We start from the raw sequence: 20187 nt of genomic DNA, 5'->3' as shown, positions 1-20187 counted from the left end.
ATGCAGAAAATTGATAGAGCAGTACAGTGAACGAATGCCCAGGTACCCTGGACCCAGGCGGAGCAACTGCTAACATTTTACTGGTTTGCTTTGTCTCCATCAATGTAGCGGTGTGTGTGTGTGTGTGTGTGTGTGTGTGTGTGTGTGTGTGTGTTTGGCCGAATCGTTTAAAGTTATAGACATCTTGATATCTCATCCCTAAATGCTTATATCTCCTAAGAATAAGGACATTCACAAACTACCATACCACAAACACTTAAGAAAATGAGCAGTATTTTCATAATATGCAACAGCTTTTAAAATAGCACTTTCATTGTTTTTTCTGATTTTCTTCCTTCATACTTTAGACCATGTGGTGGTAAGTTCCCTGCCCAAATTGGGGAACAAGGTTACAGAGAGTTAAATGTGAGATTAACTCTCTCCATCGGAGCACAGAGGTGCAGAGTTATCTTCGGAGGTATGAAGACTGACAGATTCTTAACATTGGACTGTGTCCAGGCTGAATGTATTAATGCATTGAAAGAAAAGCCCCTGTCAGTCATGAAGGGCAGATATCAAGGCCCCTCATGCACACCCAGGACTGCTGTTTTCCAAGACTGAAACGACAGCTGGGTCTTTCTGCTTTCTTTGGGATAAAACAAAATACATGTTTTTGAAAGGCAATCTGAAAACGTCTATATATGTCAGGATGTTCTGAAAGGGAGCTCAGTGTTTCTGATCCTGGAGAGGTAGGACAAGCACAAAAAGGATATCGCAACCTGCCAGAAATGCTCAAAAGGTGGAAATGCAAGTTTGCTTTCAGGGCAAACTCTGTATCTGCAGGGCTCTCTGAGCCACATGATGCTGGAGAAGTGGGTGCTTGGGGGAAGGCCGGGGGTCTTGATGAGATGCCCAGCTGCCAGTATTTCAGAGGGGCCCTTATGCATTCCAAGTAACACTGGCCAACCTGCTCAGGGTGGGGGCTGGATAGAGTCTATTTCTGAAAATGCCTTTGTCCTTAATTTAAAGAGATCTGGCAGATTCCCCAGGGACGTTGAAGGTGGCTATTGTGGGGTTTCTGAAATCCAGGGAAAGACGAGGGGGCTCTGAGTTGTAAGGACCAATCTGCAGTCCTGGAGAGAGGGAGGGTTTCACCTGGATGTGTTGCGATGGCTGTTGGCAATCCCTATGTGGTAGACTGGGTGGCCAGTTCAATCTGGGATTTTTTTTTTAACTTTTGATTGTTCCTAATAAGGAGTCACTCAGACTCATCCCCTTTCCAGAAGAAAAAAGAAAGGCCAGCCAGCCTTTATTTGCTGCCTCTTTTCTGACCTGGTTCCTCCCCAGAAGGCAGGTTTCACTTTCCTTTTTTTTTTTTTTTTTTCTTTAAAGTGAATTTTTATTTTTTATTTATTTTTTTATTTTTTTATTAAATCATAGCTGTGTACATTACCAAGCAGGTGGTACTGGGGTGGGAGGGGAGGAGGGGCTGAGGGTTCTGGGGGAGGAGGCGCTGAGGGTTCTGAGGTGGGAGGGGAGGAGGGGCTGAGGGTTCTGGGGGAGGAGGGGAGGAGGGGCTGAGGGTTCTGGGGGAGGAGGGGAGGAGGGGCTGAGGGTTCTGGGGGAGGAGGGGAGGAGGGGCTGAGGGTTGTGGGGGAGGAGGCGCTGAGGGTTCTAGGGGAGGAGGGGAGGAGGGGCTGAGGGTTGTGGGGGAGGAGGCGCTGAGGGTTCTGGGGGAGGAGGGGAGGAGGGGCTGAGGGTTGTGGGGAGGGAGGAGGGAGGGGCTGAGGGTTGGGGGAGGGGAGGAGGGGCTGAGGATTGGAGGGGAGGGGAGGACAGGCTGAGGGTTTTGGGTTCGTCTTATCGTCTGGAAGAGGCAGCATGTCCTTCAGTGGGTCCAGCAGGTGACATGGAGCAGAGACTTCTCTTAGGGGCCTTCCTGAGCTCCTTGAACTTGGAAATAAAGGAAAAAATCTTAAATCCCTTTGAGGGAAAATTCTGGACACCTAACTAGCCTTAAAAGTGATCCAGGTAGGAAGATAACAGTGTGGGTTCTCTGGGTAAGGCAGAGGCGTTTGGGTTCCCTGTGGAAACTAAAATAATGACAGTTAAACATATGGTCTGAAGATGTTTTTTCAGAAACCCTCACTGTGGTAAAAAATGCAGATAGCGGGAAATTGAAGAATTGAACTCTGATCTTTGTTCTAAATTTCTACCTGAAGGGGTTGGATAGAGAGAGTTACACCCACTGCAACATCCCTTTTGGTCAATTAAAGAATCTCTGAATCCACCCATACTCACCCCAAACCCCACTTCAAGATATTCTGCCTTTTGGGGCCAGGCCAATGTGTAAGCTCCATGCATAGATTTATAAATCGTCTGCCTTGAAAAAGCCTGGCTGATAAACCACTGAGGAATTTGCCTCAAAAGCACTCGCTGCCCATTTGCCTTTCAGGGCACCACGCAATTCAGATGTCTCTTTTTCCAGCTCTAACTCTCAGCTGCAGTGTCTGGCCTTACTGCACGGCTGGGTGGACACTGATGTGGCTCAGTAACACAGGGCAGCAGCCAGCAGCTCCACAGAACATGCGTGCTGTGTTCTGCTGCCTGAAGGAGGAACTTTTAGAGTCCACAGAGACCTGGGGAACACTGGGTCATATCAGTGGTCACCAAAGTTGCTGTTTTACTCACACCAACCAATCACATGAAGCCACAATTCAAACAATCACTTAAATCATGCGATTACCCATGTGTTTAGCATAAAGAAGGAGTTAACTCCTGAAGGAAGCCTCAAATCCATAGAGTAACAGCTGTGAGGTGTAGCTCAGGAAGATTTTTCTAGGTTATTTGCCAGCTACAACATTGTCCAAACAAGGATTTTATTTCCAGAAAAAAGGGGGGATGCCGTGGAGTAAGTTTTCCATGAATGTCCCAGCTTATTCTTGGGGATTGTACAGGCCACGACAAGACCCATTTGCTGCCAGAGGTAAGGGCATGTGCTTCTGTGTGTGGGATTACTATTAAACATGAAACTTGACCCCCTAAGTACTATTTAATCTCTTAAGCATTGTCCTTGTAAGAGTGGGTTTTACCTACTAGACTTCAAATCTTCTGGTCTCCCTTGAAAGGCCCTCTTAGTAATATAAGCAGGGGAGCTGGCTCTCAAGGCCCAATTCCTTTAAATATGAGATTCTCCCTAATTCCCTTCATTTAGAGTCCATGGTAGAAAAGAGTCTGTTTTAGTTTCCTGGGGCTGTCATAAAGGAGCAGAACAAAATGGATGCATAAAACAGCAGATATTTATTCTCTTACAGTTACAGAGGCCAGAAGTCTAAGTCAAGATGTCCTCAGGGCCAGGCTCCCTCTGAAAACTGCACAGGAGAGTTCTTTCTTGCTCTTCTAGCCTCTAGTGTTTGCTGGCATTCTTTGACTTGTATAAGCATGTCTTCCATCCCCACCTCTGTAGTCACATGGCCATCTCTTCTCTGCACCTCTCTGTGTCTCTTCTCCTTTTCTTATAAGGACAGCAGTAATTGGATTAGGGCCCATCCTAAAGATCTCATCTCAATTTAATTACATCTGCGAAGACCCCTGACTTCCACATCTGGTCACAGTCATGAGTAGCAAGGGTTAGGACTTAGATCTTTTGTAGGGGGGTGGGGGGGGACATAGTTCAATCCATGACAACAACCGTTAGCTTATGATGTTGCTTCCTATGGAAGATTCCTTCTGGGAAAAGATGTCTTAATCATATATACTTTAAGTAATCTATCTCCTATGTCAAGGATTTTGTAAATTAGACTCAAAGAACAGTGGTTTGGCTTACCATTTGATTGGGCTCTAGGAAAATAATTCATTGATGATATGTGGACCAGGTTTTTCTGTTTCAAGAGAGAGTAATTTCTCATTGTGGGTTTGATTTATCAGTTGGATGGTCCATTCCTAATTTTCTGACTAGGAGAAGAGCAGCCACAGTCTCTATGCCAACAAATGCAAGTTTCTGAACTTCTGAGGCTGATAAACAGACTTAGTGCTAAATTACCAAGATAACAACTATCAGCTCGAGGCAGCTGAACCATTTGCCAGCATTCCCAGGCTGACAGCCCAATCCCACATGGCCATGTGGTCAAGTGGAAGCCTATTGTTCTTATTTTGAATTTCAAATCTATTATGTAATACACATTATATTTCTATGGTATATCGAAAATATATTCAAAATCCAAAATAAGACAAACATATAAATAAGATAATAAATATATTTTGTAAAAACAAATTATATACAGGCAATAATATATGTTATAGCATTGAATTTCCAATATATGAGTTCTATACATATAGTAATAGCCATCTCAAAGAGAACTTGGTCCCTTGGTAAAACAAACAAAATTCCCAACTACAGACAAAAACAGAAGTTAATTAAAACCAAGATTATTTCAGATCTTGTCTCAGATTCAAACTTAACAAGAAAAGAGTTTTAAAGAAAATTGGTGATATTGTTGGCATAGCAAATGAACCCAAAACATTGGTCAAAAGATCCTCAATCATCAATGTCTTAAATCTTGGAAGTACTGAGATCAAATTTTAGTAGATTCATTCCAAAGCACAGTAGTGTTTTCTTCTCTAAATTTAAACCAATCAACTATTGAAGAGATGACAAGCAATAGACTTGGCACCTTTTGGGGGGAAGAAAACAGAAAGGCATACACCTTGTTCATGCCTTTCTGGGGAGGCAGAAGAAACTATGTTGGGTACGTTCTTTGTGCAATGCTAAGTTAAGAGTTCAATGATACCCGACTGATGGAAGGTGATGTTTCTAAAGAGGGGCTGGATGTAGGAACCAGGTGGAGGGGTGGGAAGGTGAGCTATTTAATTAACTAGGGTCCCTGTGCAGAGTCGTGCTGCAGGGGAAGGCAGGGTTTACAGAGCAATAGCAAGTCTGCTACGATACTCCTTTAACTTGATTGTGCCCAAGGGGATCATCAGGAGAGTTTGTTCAAACACAGATTCCTTCCTGATCTCTAGTTTGTGTTCAGTGAGTCCAGTCCATTTGCATTTCTATCAAGGTGATACAATTGCTGCTGGCCCAGGATCCATTTTTAAGGAAGAAAACACCTAAAAGCTGGCAGTCACTACTGATGTTGATTTTCCAAGGAACCTGTATATTAGAAATTCAACACTATAACCTATACAGGTGTTCAGAGAAGAGAGGCCTGGAGGGAGGTGCGAGCTGTGTGCCAGTCAGGATGTGACTGCTGTGAACTAGAGACATCTGAGATTCCAGATTCCTCCCTGAAGTCTCCCTTAACTAGGTGGCCAGGACTGCTTCCCCCGGGTTCCCTGAAGACACATCTCCATTCTGGCAATTATCTTACAGTGTCATAAAGCGTGTGTGTGTGTGTGTGTGTGTGTGTGTGTGTGTGTGTGTGTGTGTGCACGCGCGTGCGCGCTTGTCTCCTCACCGGAGCATAAGCTCCCTGAGTCAGTCACTGTGACACACCTACTGCTTAGCACAGGCCTGGCACACGGTCAACGCTCAACAAAGGTTTGCTGGGTACAAATCTGAATAAACTGGAGACAGGTAAAGAGGCAATTCTGGGAGGTGAAGCAGAACAAGGTAAGTCTAGAGCCGTGATTCTCAACCTTCCTAATGCCGTGAACCTTTAATACAGTCCAAAGGGGTCGCAACCCATGGGTTGAGAACCGCTAGTCTAGAAGAAAGTGTAAGATATGCCAGGGAAAGCAAGGCAGCTCGGCAAGTGGGAGGAGAGTGTGTGTTTCTGGAAAGCCAGGTAAGATGGGCTTTATGTGGTCTGAAGATGGTTGCAGATTGTGGAGTGCCCTGGAAAACAGCAGAGGAACAAGTGAGGTGATCGCAGTGTGATCTCAGAAACAGGACCCTGTTTGGGCTTAGAGCCTCAGACACCAATTTACAGCCTTGATGCTGCTTTTACGCATTCTTTTCCTGAACCTTCATGGGGTGATCACATTGTCTCCTCTCCTCCCCTCCCCTCCCGTAGTTCTGGCTGCTCAGGAGGCTGAGGCAGGAGGACCACTTGAACTCAGGAATTTGAGGTTTCAGTGAGCTATGATGATGCTACTGCACTCCAGCCTGGGTGACAGAGCAAGATTTTGCTTAAAATAAATAAATAAATAAATAAAAGAAGACGTCTAAAAGCTTAAAGCATGTCCTACAGAATAAAGTAGAGAACTTACTTGTATCTCAAAGAGATTTGGAGGTATGGCTTTTTTCTAGTGGTAAGGATTTATAAATTGATCTACAAAGTGCCTACAAGACTTTTTAAAGAATTATGACAGCTTGTACTGAGAGGGAGAGGGCAACAGTATGCAAAGAACAAACGTCCTTGAAAATTTTCAAACTTCTATGTTGAGAAAACGACTTTGCTGCACACATAGGCTTCCCTCTTTAGAGAAAGAAGCATGATTTGGAGGGAAGAACTAAGTCCTCACAGGGAACAGCGAACAATTCCCAGGCGGTACGACTGGGCCCTAAACACGGGAGTGGCAACATATGCCTGGCTGGATTTGAGAACAGCTATGGGCCAGGTAATGCCATGTGCTTCTATTTATCACCTTCTCTTTTTTAGAGACAGGGTCTCACTCTTTTGTGGCCCAGGTTGGAACACAAGGTCATGATCAACGCTCACCACAACCTTGAACTCCTGGGCTACAGGAATCCTCCCTCCTCTGCCTCCTGAGTAGCTGTGATTATAGGTGCCACCACCATACCTGGCTAATTTCTCCCCTTCTTGAATGAGAGTTTACAGTGGTTATCCTATGCCTGTCCCGCAATTGCATTGGGTGTGTGTGATGGAGGTGTGCTGATAACGTATTTCTTTAGTTCATTGGCCTTTGTGGGTCTTTGGGCAGAGGGAAAGAGTTTCCAAGGAGCTGTTCTCAAAGAATTGAATCCCAGGGCACATGTGAGCACCTGGACTGGATTTAGATAATGAGACCCTGAGCTTCCAGGTGGACTCAATGGGATGAGACTTGAGGGCTTTGGAGGAAGGAGTTATATGTGGGATAGATGTGAATTGTTAATAGCCAGAGAATGGATTTTGCAAAGATTTAGACCACAATATATCCTGTGTCCCATGGGCGTAACATGTGCCATTGACACTCTTCCCATCCAGTGGTGAGGTCTTATCCCTCTTCCCTGGACATGAATTGGTCTTCATAACAGTCTATTCCAGTAGAGAATAGTGGAAATGACATCACATGACTTCTAAAGTTAGGTCATAAAAGCACCATGTTCTCTTGGGATACTTGCCCTTGGAACCCACCCAACATGCTAACAGTAAACCACATAGCCTAGCGGGAGGCACATGTGGAGAGGCCCTGAAGCTTCCAGCTCTCAGCCCTGGCCAAGCTCCCATCCTACCACTCGACCAACTTTCCAGGTATGAGAATGAGGCATCTGGGAAGTGAGTCTCCAGCCCCGTGCTGAGCCGCCGCAGCTGGTACTGTGTTTAGCAGAGATGAGAGTTCTCTGGGAACCTCGTCCCTATTGTACAATTGAGAGATAAATCAATGATTGCTGTTTTAAGCCACTAGATTTTGGAGTTGTTTGCCTACAGAAATAGAAAACTAGGACCATAGGGCCGATCAGTCATTCTGTGAAGGATTGGGTAAGTAGGTAGTCACAGGTGAGCCAGGCAGAACCCCACACATCTGGTGACCCTGTCACTCACTCTCTACCCGTGCCTCCTCAGTTCATGGGTCTTCCCAGGCCTTCAGGCAGAGAGAAGCAGTGTCCAGGAGCTGGTCTCAAACAACCTGACGGAAGAAGTGTGCAGGAGAAATGGACTCGGGTTGAGTGCGACTGAGGCAAAAATAAGGAGAAAGGGTACACTCTGTGCTTCAAGACAACATCAGCATGGGATCAGAGCCCTTCTAATGTGCTCGGAGGCCAGTTTCCCCTAAGCCTGAATTAAGTTAAAAGAGGAAGTCTGCTTGGATTCACTTGAAATAAAACCACTGGGATGAAATCAATGTGAAAACAAGTCTTGAGAAATAGTAACAGTGGAGGGAAGAGATCAATCTTGTGTGGGGGCTTGTGTTGCAATGTGGAAAAAGTTTTGTAATCTGACACAATGCCAATAGGTGCCGGCGTGGACACAAGGCACATGACTGGGAGATTCAGGTCCATGGGGGCTGCTGGGATAGGGAGTGGGGAAGAACAGGCAAGGCGGTGGAGACAAACTTTGCCTACAAGGTGGGGTTACTGGTGGACATGCACCCTCTTCCCTCCGGCTCACCTAAGACATGGCCTGGGGGTTAGGACACAGACTAGCAACCAGAGGGACTCTCTGTGCAGACTGCTCTGTCCCCCAAGCCAAGGGACTTGAAGCCTTAAGTGGCCTGGGTTCAAACTCTGGTCTGTAAGGCACAATGTCCCACGTGTCCCCTCACCCGCTGCCCCTCTGTCCTCTTGCTGCTCCTCTTAGGAAGGTGCAGGCAGACTCAAGGCTGCTTGGACTCTGGGGGCAGTGAGGGCCCCCCACTCAGGCTGAAGGCTGCTCATTGGATGGACGGATGACTGTCTGCTTTGGGGAATGAACCCAGAGCCCAGTGGATATGTATTTTGTGTGTGGGGGGGGACACAATTTAACCCACAGCACCATGGATACCTACCCCCTGCCTAGAGGGATCTTTGCTATACAAAGTCCTTTTTGTCATTTAAGTGGTGCAGGAGAGCCTCCAGAAAATGCCCAGAGGGTTTCTAGAGAGGAGGAAGGTGTGGGACTGCCTGCGTAAGACTAGGTTGTGGGCACACAGGAAGGTCAAGTTCCAGGAAATCTAAAGCCTTGCTTGAGTCCTCCTAAATCAACGCTAGTAGGCAAGAAGTCTAACCGGTCTTTTCCTCCTTCCTCCTTCCTTCGCCCTGCTCTGGGGGAGGAGCCGGTGAGCAGGGCAAGTGACAGGCAGAAAAGTAGGAGTTTCAGAGACTCCGTGACCTCCAGCTGGAGTGTCCAGGGAGCCACTGCCCACAGCCTTCCCAGGCTGCCCGCTGCCTTTCTGCCAGCTCAGCTTTCTGAGTGCTGCGTGCTGACAGCAAGTGGATCATGGACCGCAATGGGGTGGCCTTTCCATGGGGACCCCTGCCCAGGCCTGGGTTAGTTCCTGGTTAACACAGTGTCAGTGAAAGCAGGAAACGCCCAGATATCACCCTGAAACCTGGACATGATCAGAGGTGGTGGTGATACGGGCTCCACTTGCCTTCCCCCTTCCCATCACAGCCTGGGAGTCAGCATTGCTGACCAGTGTGGGCCTCACCCTCTCCCTGCCCTCCGCTCATCCTCCCCCACCTGGACGGAAGTGGATTTTCTACTGTCTTCACTCATCCCACTCTGCTGTGGGGCAGGAGCTTTCGACAATTGTCCCTGGAAGTTTCACCATGGCAGCAAGGCTTGTTTGTATAGTGGAGGTCCCTCTCAGAAACTGGGTACCCATGGTGTTGTGGGTTAAATTGTGCTCCCCCAAAATACATTGACATCTCTAGAACCTATGAATGTGACCTTATTTGGAAAGAGAGTCTCTGCAGAAATACTTAAGACCTAAGGTAAGATGAAGTCATCCTGGAGTAGGGTGGGCCCTTACTCCAATGGAACTGGTGTCCTAGTAAGAAGAAAAGAGACATATAGACAGAGTCACAGAGAGGAGAGAGCCTTGTGTCGGACAACAGAGACAGAGGTCGCAGCGATGTTGCCACAAGCCAAGGAATGCCTCAGTCTGCCAGAACCTGGAAGAGGCAAGGACAGATCCTCCCTAGAGGCTTTGAGGGGAGCATTGCCCTGTTGACACCTTGATTTTGAAATTCTAGCACCAGAACTATGAGAGACTAGATACCTATTATTTTATGTCACCTGCTTTGTGATCCTTTGCTATTACAGTTCTAGTTTCCTGGACCACAGGGCAAATGGGAATGATTAGTGCAAACCCAGGAAGCTGAGGCAGGATGGACTCCAGACCTATGGGGAGGGCCCTAGAAGGGGAAGGAGGAAGGGGACCAGGGAGGAAGGGCTCTCAGTGGGGTTTACCTGGCACTGACTCCAAGATAGCAAGGGGAGCAGCCATGCAAGGGTGGGCTGTATGGCTGGTGATAACTGAACCTGTTTCCTTTCCAGCCACTGGGAGACCTAACTGTGGGGATGGTGGCTAAGAATTAATGTCCAGAAACTGATGACCAAGCACAGCGGCTCACTCTTGCAATCCTAGCACTTAAGGAAGTCGAGGCAGGAGGATCATTTGAGGCCAGGAGTTTTAGACCAGGCTGGACAATATAGTGAGACCCTATCTCTCTGAAATAAAATGAAATAAGTAAATACATAAAGAAGAAAATTAGCTGGGTGTGGCATTACAGAGTAATGTCCTAGCTACTCCGGAAGCTGTGGCAGGGGATCGCTGGCTTGAGATCAGGAATTCGAGGCAGTAGTGAGCTGTGATCAAGCCACTAAATTGAATCACTGAAGTCATGACTCTGGCTGGTCCTGTTCCCTTCCAACTTGCACCTCCTCCTTCAGCAGCTGACAACTGCCAAGAGCTGTCCCCTGACAGTCCGCCTGTCAGCTTGGTCATCCATGAATCCTTCCCCGGGTCCCTGTCAGCGCTGAGATGGTGGTTAGCACGTAGCGAGGTCTCTCAATTAAAAATGTGCTGGTTGGTTAATTTGTCATTGTAACAGGAGGACATGGTAAGGTGATTGGAGTTTATTTAATTTTAAAAATACTTGACAAAATCTTTTTAGAGTCTAATAAGATGTTTATACTCCCAGGAAAGAGGTAAGTCACATGGCAGGCAGATTGCAGATCACACCTCCTCAATACCCTCAAACCGTGGGTGGCATTGCCACACGGCACTCAGAACCTCTCAGTTTGTGCTTTTCTTGTTCATACTTTCAAAGTATTTCTGATTTTAGAAAGTATTGATGTGGCCTTCTCCTCTCATGTATCAACTCCCCCACGATCAGCCCAAGCCCTGGTTACTCATCTTCCTTTAAAGATTCTTTATTTCTGTTTTCACAGCTTCAAGGAACAAGACAAAATGAAGAGATAAACATTAAGCTTAACTCCTTCCTCCATCCTGTCTTCCTCTCTCTGAAACATAAGCGATAATTGTCATTTGATTCTTGTTTCTTTTTACAAATAAAACTCTTATGAAGATACTGGCACATGCAAATATATATTCTTATCTCGTCTCTAATTCTTATATACAAGATAGTCTATATATATATATTCACTGTTTGACATCTTGCTTTATTTATACTTTATTAAGATATAACTTACAGATAATAAAATACACAAAACATAAATGCACAGGCTAATGAATTTTTGCCTTTAAAACAATTTACTTTTCAGCTCGGTGCCTGTAGCTCAGTGGTTAGGGTGTCAGCCACATACACCAAGGCTGGAGGGTTCGAAACCAGCCCAGGCCAGCTAAACAACAATGATTATTGCAACAACAACAAAAATAGCCGAGTGCTGTGGCAGGCACCTATAGTCCCAGTTATTTGGGAGGCTGAGGCATGACAATCGCTTAAGCCCAACAGTTTGAGGTTGCTGTGAACTATGATGCCACGGCACTCTACCGCAGGCAACAATGAGACTCTCTCAAAAAAAAAAAAATTTACTTTGGGTGGCCCCTATGGCTCAGTGAGTAGGGCACCAGCCCCATATACCAAGGGTGGCGGGTTCAAACCCGGCGCCAGCCGAACTGCAACAAAAAAAAATAGCCGGGCGTTGTGGCGGGTGCCTGTAGTCCCAGCTACTTGGGAGGCTGAGGCAAGAGAATCGCCTAAGCCCAGGAACTGGAGGTTGCTGTGAGCTGTGTGATGGCACTCTACCGAGGGCGATAAAGTGAGACTCTATCTCTATAAAAAAAAAAAAAAAATTACTTTTCTTGTGTGACTTTTTAAAACAGCTTTATTGATGCCCAGATGACATACAATAATAAAGTGGACCTACGTACAAACCATCAACATGATGTAAATGGTGAACAGAGGCATCACCTTTGGAAGTTTCCTTTTACCTCTGTATTTTTTATTAGCTCGTTAGTAAAACCAAACACCTTGATGAGTTGGGCTGAAGACATTTAGCATTAAGGCTATTTGCAACCTCATGGTAACTTCCTAGAGCAGTTGTCCCCAGCCTTTTTGGTACCAGAGACCATTTTCATAGAAGACACTTTTTTCACAGACTGGGGTGGAGGGCATTAGGTTCTCCTAGAGAGTGCTCAACCCAGATCCCTTGAATGTGCAGTCTACAGGAGGGTTCTCTCCCATGAGAATCTAATGCTGCTGCTGAACTGATGGGAGGTGGAGCTCAGGTGGTGATGGGAGTGATGGGGAGCGGCTGTAAACACAGATGAAGCTTTTCTCACTCACCCACCACTCAACTCCTGCTGTGTGTGGTTACTAACAGGACTTTGACTGTTGCCAATCCATGGCCTGGGAGTCGGGGACCTCAGTCTTAGAGGCTCCTTGGGTTTCTTAAGAACCCAGGAGATAGGTAACAAAACTTACGTTTTTACCACTACTAAGTCTTATTTAATACACTTCAATTTCTGGTGATTACGAATTTGACCTCAGGGGGTTTTGATAAGATTCATTTGAAGATCTCAGCAGTAGACAGTTCTATTTTTTCCAGCTTTCAGAACTTCTGGTGTCAGAGATTCTGGCCCTGGGCAGTTAGACTCAAAGAATCAAGGAGTCTTGGAAAAAGAAACAGAACTTCCATGGAATTTCAGGGTTTCCATTGTTTACAGGCCATAATCCTGGGAGGAAGGAAATGAACAGTTAGGGAGCACTAGTATGTGTCAGGCACTTCATAAAAGTAATTTAATCCTCAATAATAACCTGGAATAGAGACAGGATCAGCAGCATTTTTACAGAAGAGAAGACCTGAGAGCCAAAGCAATTTGCCCAAAGTGACACAGTGACAATGTGAGTCACACAGGTAGTGTTGAAACCCAGAGCTGTGTGATTTTTTTTTACCATGGTTTTATCCTCCACCCCCACCCTATAGACAATATTAATAGATAATTATCTATCTGTTGATAGATGGATGGAGAGATACAGACACACATGTATACTTGCATATCAGGATGTGCCACATGGTACATCTTTTACATTTCCAAAGGCCTTAGGAAAAAAAAATAGAGAGCTGTCTACAGCAGAACCTGAAGGCAAGTGGTCATAAAATACATGGCCAAGTGCATGTTACTACTGATATAAGTTTCCGTCTACCGAGTTGCTCCCAAGTTAACAAGTACTGAGAAGGTACAATGGGCTAAGAATTGCGCTCTGCACCTCAGTCAAGACAAAATAAGGATGAGATGGAAAATCTATTGGAAAGACTGTTGTGCTGATGGGGATGTGAAGCATTAGGTGGAACTGTTCGTAGTGACTGTGGGGTCAGTGTGGATCTGGAAAGGGCCTGACCGGAAGCTTGGAGGGTGTGAAGTCACATACTCTGAATGTTCAGAGCTTTAAAGGCCAAACTTTGAAGTTGTAAAGACTTGCTGAAGTTCGTACAGAGAACAAAAGTGGTTGAGCTGGAACTAAATCTCAGCAACCTGAATAGTTATACATCTTATTAATATGAGATCAGATAACTGAGTTCAAGAACTCATCCTAGAAAATGTGCTACATACCTCACTGCTGAATATCACTATGGTTATCTTCAAAGTACTTACCTTGGGAAGCTATCCACAGATGCCCGTGCCTACTCCACCCCGCGAAGCATATTTGGAACTCTTTTTCTGAAATGGCCATCAGAGCTGAACTTATCTGAGATTGGACAGTTAAGCTCGTGAACTCATCCCAATGAGATAACTCATTGCTGACTATCACTGTGGTCACCTTTGAAGTCGTCCCCTTGGCCATCTGGTGACCGTAGTGATAGTCAGCAATGAGGTAGGTAGCACTTTTTCTAGGACAAGTCTGTGAACTTGATTGTCTGATCTTGTCCCAACCTCTGCATTCTCCAAAAACTGAAATTTCCCTATGGCAGCAGCCAATCTCAATAGATTGCAAGGAAAGCGTATGAGGACCGTGGTGTAGTCAGAATCCCTGAGGAAACCGATGACACCCTCCAAAGGGCTGATGCAAGAGAGCTCCGCGGAGGGGCCATTTACACAGGTGGTTTAGAGAAAAGCTACAAGGGATGAGGAGGCGCCAGGACCAGCTCCAGCAAGCAGCCACTTCCTGGTCAGGGGAGCCAACACGCCATCCTCACTCTCCCAGCACCCTCTGATCATGTGCCCAGTACCCTTTTGGTCCAAACGGACAGGAAGCCAGAGTTCAATGGGGCTGTGCAGTGGCAGTCCTTAGAGACCAGCCTCCTGGGACAAAGTGCAGGGAGGAAAAGGACAGAGGGTGTTTCTGGCAGGGCAGATGGAGAATATCCAGTGCAAAACCTGCGCTGGGGGGATCTGGGAAGGCTTTTCTGGGCAGCGCATCAAAGGAGCTATTGCTGGTGCCCTAGAATCTCAGAGTTTTAAAGTCACCCTCTTTCGTAATCTGACAGCTTGCCCCGGTTCTCAAATGAAGCTCTGTAAACCCAGGGTCCCATTTGTATTGTATAATAGTCATCATTTCCTGCAGAACACAGATACAGGCGCCAGCTGTTTCGCTTGTGCCCTAGCTGAGGAGGCAGCACGCATCTATTCTTAGCGTCACGTTGTGGTGGGTTAGCAACTTGACATTCAAGGCGGTGGGCGCCTGGGTAGCTCTGAAAGCCGGTGCTGGCTGTTGGTGTGGAAGAGGTCTTCCTTGTCATCTTGCTGGAGAGGCAGTTGCATTTGGGCTCCAGCTTTTCAATGATAGTGGCTCTATTTCCAACTTGCTTGGAAACTGTTATTAACTATTATTCCAAGCAATACACTTGCTTATTTGACAATCCGGAAACCAAATTTAGCCGTGCAAATTATAGACAACTGCTCACTTATAATGTCATTGTGATGGCCCAGTTTTTAAGAAATGGAAGATTAACAAAGCCAGTTTTAAACACCTAAAATGATGTTTTATGTGAGAAACCATTTCCCCCACCAAAGACAATAGACCTGTAAGTTGTTCCGAGAGCTGTCTGGAAGATAACCAATGCTTCTTTCAAAGGAAAGGGAAGTTGTAGAACATCAAATACATGCAAATACTCTTCAAACTGGAAGTGCTGTCAACTTACTAAAGAATTATATTGAAACTACGGGAAACATAAGAGGTCCCTTAAAAGATTTAAACACCACCTGTTTCCCTCTTCTCCAACACCCCCCCCCAAGCCAATGTTCATAATGTCAGACTGACCTTTTAGTATATGTGATTTTAGTGAAAGACATTTTTCTTCTTCTGAATACTTCTCAAGCCATTCTTAAAAGTAATGATTTCTCATTAAGGCTCTTGCACCTGCTTGTGAAGAAAAGACATCTGACCTTTAAAAAATAGGCCATGGGTCTGAGTCAACTAAATATATTATAGCTTTATTCTTGCAGACAAGAGGAACCAGCTGTCAATACAACCGGAATTGAATTACACTTCTGAGGATCCCACTGTGTAATTTTAGGCAAGTTACTTAACCTCTCTGAACCTCAGTCTTCTTGTCTTTAAAATAAGGATAACACTATTATATTATTGACAAGCTTATTATAAACAGTAAATGGATTTGTGTGTCAGCACAGTGTTCAATAAATGAGCATTAAGGTATTTGTTCTATAGAATACAGTGAAAGAATCAACCACAGTCATTCAAGCACGTTCTTACAATTTAGAACTCCGTATTGACACTGAAGGCAAGAGTTCTGTGCGTCTATTTTCAAACTCATTCCTTGGGCTACCACCACCAGCTTGCCTGGAATGACCTGATTAAGGAGTGCAGGGGCCATAGTCATGGGGACAGTGACAGTGTGGTATTTATTCTTCCTACACAATCACTAGTATGTTTGGTTTGCTGCTCGTCCTTGGGGAGATGAGGAGGATGTTGACCTTGTGACCTTGCTCTGATGGTGATGCTAAAGCTTCAGATTTAAACAGTTTCAATAAAACATAAGCTCTATAAACCCAAAGCCTTTGTTTCAGTGGTCTTCAAATCTCCCTGCCCAGCTCCAGAGAACCTTTGAGGACAAGAGTAATCTGTTCTTCAGATTTTCCTTATTTTTAAAACAAATATCACACAATGACTAATCATCATTTTATAATTTTTTCAGTTTGTGATAAATTGTTTGATTCTAAAAACTTGCAGATAAAAAATTTTTGTTAAAAGTTTCGACCATTGACATTTATTTTAATATATTTCATGTGCACTAAAATCACTGAACCTAAATAAAACAGAAGGAGGAAAGAGGGAGCAGTCAGAAGAAATTTTTCCCTAAAGGAGCAATTGGTAGTAAATTGCCCATCGATTCTGGAACCTTCTGTCTCAGTCCAGTCCTGACTTGACCATTTAACAGTTGCATGAATCTTGGACAAATGCCTTAACTTTAGTTTCCCTCAGTTTCTTTGTCTTCAAAATGGGGACATAAAAATGTTGTAAGTATTAAATGATATAAATAAATACATTATTATACATAATTTTATTTTTATTATATATAATACATATTATTATATATGTATATAATAAATATATATCTATATTATTATAGTATATTATATTTATATATTATATATAATAAATATATATTTATATATCACATATAATAAGTATTTATTTATATCATTTAATATTATATATGAATTATATATATATATATACACACTGCTTAAAGGCACAGGAAGATAGTGAACATGACTTGAGTCTTAGCTACCTTTATCATTACCCTTCCCAGAATCATCATTTAGAATATTTCTGATGGGTAGTAATCCAGACTTTATTATTGTACTTATTTATTTAAACTTCTTTTTATATTTCTCAAAATTATACATAACCTGGTTAAAAGTCCAATTATATTTAAAGGGTAATCTGTGACCTTGCTGTCCAGAGGCAGTTCCTCATAATCCACTCTTTTAGCTGGTTATTCTGGTATTTCCCTCCTTAGTTCTAAATAATATGCATATGCTATTATTTCTTGATTTATCAATGTTCAACATGCTCTATTAATTTGTACTGTAGCAGTCAGGATTAGTTTCTATGCCTTCCCTATACCATTCCTCTGATTCTACCAAAGCAATTTAATCAAATTTATGGCTAAATCTTACATTTGGTGTTTACTTAATTATGGTTGTATATATATTGTTTGCTTCTGAGACAAGTGGTATGCTATAATTACATTTTGTTGGGTTTAGAAATGTTTGTTTTTATTGAAGATAACAATTACCTTTAAAATTTTTCCTTAAATTTCTTTAATCCCTGCCCCAATGAGCATTCAGTTCTGTCAAACATCTTCATTTTATTTATTTATTTTTTTTTCATGATAAAAAAAATTTTATTAAATAATAGCTGCGTACATTGATATAATCATGGGGCATCATTCACTAGCTTCACAGACCATTTACCAAGTTTCACATATACCCTTGTAAGATGCACCGCTGGTGTAATCCCACCAATCCCCTTCCCTCTACCCACCTCCCCGCTCCCTCCCCTCCCTTTTCCCCTTCCCCCTATTCTTAGGTTGTAACTGGGTTATAGCTTTCATGTGAAAACCCTAAATTAGTTTCATAGTAGGGCTGAGAACATTGGGTACTTTTCCTTCCATTCTTGAGATACTTTACTAAGAAGAATATGTTCCAGCTCCATCCATGTAAACATGAAAGAGGTAAAGTCTCCATCTTTCTTTAAGGCTGCATAATATTCCATGGTGTACATATACCACAATTTATTAATCCATTCGTGGAATCCATGGGCACTGGGCTTCTTCCATGACTTAGCAATTATGAATTGGGCTGCAATAAACATTCTGGTACAAATATCTTTGTTATGATGTGATTTTTGGTCTTCTGGGTATATGCCCAGTAGAGGGATTACAGGATTGAATGGCAGATCTATTTTTAGATCTCTAAGTGTTCTCCATATCTCTTTCCAAAAGGAAAACCACCAGCAGTGCAAAAGTGTTCCCTTTTCTCCACATCCACGCCAACATCTCTGGTCTTGGGATTTTGTGATATAGGCTAGTCTCACTGGAGTTAGATGGTATCTCAAAGTAGTTTTTATTTGCATTTATCTGATGATTAAAGATGATGAGCAATACTTAGTTTTATATGGAATCAGAAAAAACCTCGAATAGCCAAGACATTACTCAGAAATAAAAACAAAGCAGGAGGAATTACGCTACCAGACCTCAGACTATACTACAAATCGATAGTGATCAAAACAGCATGGTATTGGCACAAAAATAGAGAAGTAGATGTCTGGAACAGAATAGAGAACCAAGAGATGAATCCAGCTACTTACCGTTATTTAATCTTTGACAAGCCAATTAAAAACATTCAGTGGGGAAAAGATTCCCTACTTAACAAATGGTGCTAGGTGAACTGGCTGGCTTCCTGTACAAGACTGAAACTGGACCCACACCTCTCACCATTAACTAAGATAGGCTCTCACTGGATCAAAGATTTAAACTTAAGACATGAAACTATAAAAATACTAGAGGAGAGTGCACGGAAAACCCTTGAAGAAATCGGTCTGGGTGAGTATTTTATGAGGAGGACCCCCCGGGCAATTGAAGCAGCTTCAAAAATACACTACTGGGACCTGATCAAACTAAAAAGCTTCTGCACAGCCAAGAACACAGTAAGTATAGCAAGCAAACAGTCCTCAGAATGGGAGAAGATATTTGCAGGCTATGTCTCCGACAAAGGTTTAATAACCAGAATCCACAGAGAACTCAAACACATAGCAAGAATAGAACAAGGGATCCCATCGCAGACTGGACAAGGGATTTGAAGAGAAACTTCTCTGAAGAAGACAGGCGCGCGGCCTTCAGACATATGTCAAACATCTTCAAACACTTTCCATTTAACATTAAAATGATCAACAGTTTTGATAATTCATCAATCCTTGTGCTCCAAAGGCATCCCACCCTGAGACTTTAATCCTCCTTAATCCAGCCTGTACTTAAACTGGATCATAGTCTTGCTGTCCAGTTTGCTCCTGGGTTTTTCTCGCACCTGTCCCGTGTCCAACATCCTCGTCTTATTTTTACTCCCTTGTTTTTCTGGAGCACATCCCTTAGAAGATTATTAAGAAAAGGTACATTGGAAGTAAAATTCTATCCTCCTTGTGTATCTGAAAATGTCTTTGTTCTCATACCTGACTGATCATTTGGCTGTTAATAGAATTCTATGTATGAACAAAATTCCCCTTAGAATTTTGAGGTTAGTTAGCATCAGTTCAATGTCTTCTGTTTTCCAGGGCTGCTGTTGAACATTCTGATGCATTTCTCTTTCTTTCTTTTTTTTTTTTTTTTTGAGACAGAGTCTCATTATGTTGCCCTCAATAGAGTGCTATGGTGTCACAGCTCACAGCAACCTCAAACTCTTGGACTTAAGTGATCCTCTTGCCTCAGCCTGCTAGGACTACAGGCACTTGCCACAACACCTGGGTATTTTTTGTTGCTGTTGTCATTGTTGTTTAGCTGGCCTGGGCCGTGCTCAAACCCGCCACCCTTGGTGTTTGTGGCTGGCACTGTAACCACTGTGCTATGGGCACCGAGCCTCTGCTGCATTTCTGAATTCATTTCTTTGGCATGTGATTGTTTTGTTTGCTGTAAATACTTTTAGTATCTTATTTTGTTAATACCTGCATACTTTAGTGTGGATCATTGTTTATTCATTTGCAATTCTGAGCACTTTGTGGTACTTTCAATCTGGAGACTCATATTATTTAGTTCTGGGAAGTTTTCTATTATTTTTCTGACAGTTTCCTCTCTTTGTTTTCTTTATTCTTTTCTCAGAACTACTATTATTTGATGTCAGACTTCTTGAATTGATTTTTTAAATTTCTTACCTCTATTCTTTGACTTTTCTTCTCTTTGTTTATTCAGACAGGGTTTTTTTAATGGTTAAATCATAGTTGTGTATTTGGTACAATCAAGGGGTACAATGTGCTGGTTTGATATACAATCTGAAATATTCTCATCGAACTGTTTAACGTAACCTTCATGGCTTTGGTTGTGCTCTGTTGCCTGGGCTAAAGTGCAATGATGTTATCATAGTTCACTGCAGCCTGGCTCAAGTGACCCTCTTGCCTCAGCGTCCTTACAGGGGTGT

Source organism: Nycticebus coucang, chromosome 24 (assembly GCF_027406575.1).
Source record: "Nycticebus coucang isolate mNycCou1 chromosome 24, mNycCou1.pri, whole genome shotgun sequence".
NCBI lineage: Eukaryota > Metazoa > Chordata > Mammalia > Primates > Lorisidae > Nycticebus > Nycticebus coucang.
Note: the sequence above shows the minus strand (reverse complement) of the source record.